This window comes from Mus caroli, chromosome 11, assembly GCF_900094665.2.
Source record: "Mus caroli chromosome 11, CAROLI_EIJ_v1.1, whole genome shotgun sequence".
In the NCBI taxonomy this organism is placed as follows: Eukaryota; Metazoa; Chordata; class Mammalia; order Rodentia; family Muridae; genus Mus; species Mus caroli.
In genome coordinates, this window is record NC_034580.1 from 114,596,980 (window position 1) to 114,599,448 (window position 2,469).

At 47.8% G+C, this 2,469-nt stretch overlaps 1 protein-coding gene across 8 annotated transcripts in view; it reads right to left on the reverse strand.

The window, feature by feature from the left end:
* Rbfox3 (RNA binding fox-1 homolog 3) overlaps positions 1-2,469 on the reverse strand; it is a 425,230-nt gene that overhangs the window by 221,177 nt on the left and 201,584 nt on the right. The gene's annotated exons all lie outside the window — the stretch shown is intronic.

The window sequence follows — 2,469 nt, forward strand, 5'->3', positions numbered from 1 at the left end:
TGCCTCTGCCTCCCGAGTGCTGGGATTAAAGGCGTGCGCCACCACGCCCGGCGCAGTCAGTGCTCTTAACCACTGAGCCATCTCTCCAGCCCGACCCTGTCTTAAAAGAGAGAAAGAGAAAGAAAACAACAAACACCAAGAAGCCCTTTCTGTAAACTTTAAAACACATGGAGGGAAACACTGATTGCAGCAAGGTCTTTGGCTTTCTTAATTTTTTTTTTCTCTCAGCTTTCCAAATCAATAAAAGTGTGATCGAGGAATTCTATTTTCATTCTGTTGGGTTGCACTATTTTTCCTTTACTTAAAGTATTTTACTTTACTTAATTTTTCTTTGTACTGTCCATAGGCTATATACTAAGCATGATAGAATTTCATGAGGATAGATGGTCAGGGTGCATGTGTGTGTGAGGGGGGATCTGAACTAGACACACTCACCCTTCTTAGTACCTCCCTCAACAGCCTGCCCACCCCACTTTTACCTTTAGCTTCCCCCCTCCCACTCCCACAGCCAGGGAGATCCTGCTTCCACCACACAACCCTCTCCTTCACTCCCAACCCTCCTCCATTGCCTCTCTGTGCTACAGCTCTAGCTACACAATTGTAGTTTGAATAGATTTGGTCCCCATAGACTCATGTGTGTGAGTGCTTGGCCCCTGGGATGCGGCATCAGTAGCTGTAGCATTGTTGGAGGAGGTGCAACCTTATTGAAGGATGTGTAGGAGGCTTTGAGGTCTCTAAGCTCAGCCTCCACCCAGTGTGGAATTAGAGCCTCCTAGCTGCCTGCAGAAGACAGTCCCCTGCCTGCCTTTGGATGAAGATATAGAACTCTCAGCTCCTTCTCCAGCACCATGTCTGCATGGACACTGCCATGCTTCCCATCATGATGATAATGGACTGAACCTCTGAAACTGTAAGCCAGGCCTAGGATTAAATGTTGTCCTTTATAAGAGTTGCCTTGACCAGGGTGTCTCGTCACAGCAATGACTAACTAAGCCCTAAGACAGCAATGTTCCCACCACCCCTTTGGTCATTCAATTACACTTCAGGCTCCCTGGATTCTCATGTGACTCTATTGTACTGTCCACCATTAGCAAGGGAAGCCTGGGGACCAGAGCAAAAGATTGTCCTAGGCTCTTGTCCCTAGGTATCCCAAGGTGGTCAGAAGGTAGCCCAAAGCCTGATGGCCTTGGGTCTTCCCTCCTGCTCAAACCCTACAGCACAGCCCCAAAGGGGCAGAACCTGGCAGTTCTGGTGGGTGGGCGTGCTACTTACTTTCCCATTTGCTTATCTTATTGCAACAAAGTAACTGATCAAAGCCGTCCTGTTCATCCTTAGTCCACAAACGTCCCCAGAGGCTGGGCAGGAAGAAGTGACTTGGCTAAGTGCCCAAGGCCACACTGCCCCCCTGAGGCTACCTGAGTTAGCAAATAAAAACCGCAAGATTTTTGAATTAAATTTTAACTTAAAATTCAAACAAACAATTCGATTCAAGTACATCCTGTAGGCAGCATACTTATGCTAAAAACTACTGAAGGCTCTTCCAAATTTCATGGTTATTAGGGTATGCATATTTTATGTAGCAATCCAGTCTTCTGGAGGCCCCCAAATCTCAAAGGACATATTTGGTTGCAGGCCAGGAGGCAACCTTGAGGACAGGGATAGTATGTGCGTATGTGTTGTGAGAACTTCCCTGGGACACATACACACACACACACACACACACACACACACACACACACACACACAGGTATTTATACTGTATGTAGATAGACTGGGCCTGATATGGGCTTTGGAAAGCTCAAAGCTCACCTCTTAATGACACAGCTCTTCCAAAAAGGTCAAATCTACTAATCCTTCCCAAACAGTTCCACTCCCTGGTGACGAAGCATACAAATATGGGAGCAGCCTATGGGATCATTCCTCTTGGAAAGACCACTGTCTACCTCATAAGGTTCCAAACCAGAGTACACTCTAGGGAATTGATGAGGCATTGGTCTTCTTTACTGAGTATGTGTTGGGGGTCAATGCTAGGAGCATAGGTGCCCCCTGCAATGTCCTTCCCCAGCCTATACGTTCCAGCCTTCTTGAGACATAGAGGCCATGGGCTATTAGGGCAGACATCTATACACATGGCTGGGGGGGGCAGCTGGAAACTCAGGTGAGGGTACAATGACCTCCTCATGCCCTTCTTCTATGAGAACCCGTCAGCAGTGGGGTGATGTGCAAGAGAATGGCCCTCATAGGCTCTTACAGTTGCATGCTTAGTCACCAGGGGGCAGAATTGTGTGGCAAGATTAGCAAGTTTGCCCCTACTGGGAGAGGTGTCTCACTGGGAGTAGGCTTTGAAAGACCATGTCAGACCCAGTCTCTCTGTCTCTGTCTCTGTCTCTGTCTCTGTCTCTGTCTCTGTCTGTCTCTCTCTCTCTCTCTCTCTCTCTCTCTCTCTGTCTCTCTCTGTTTCTCTCTCTC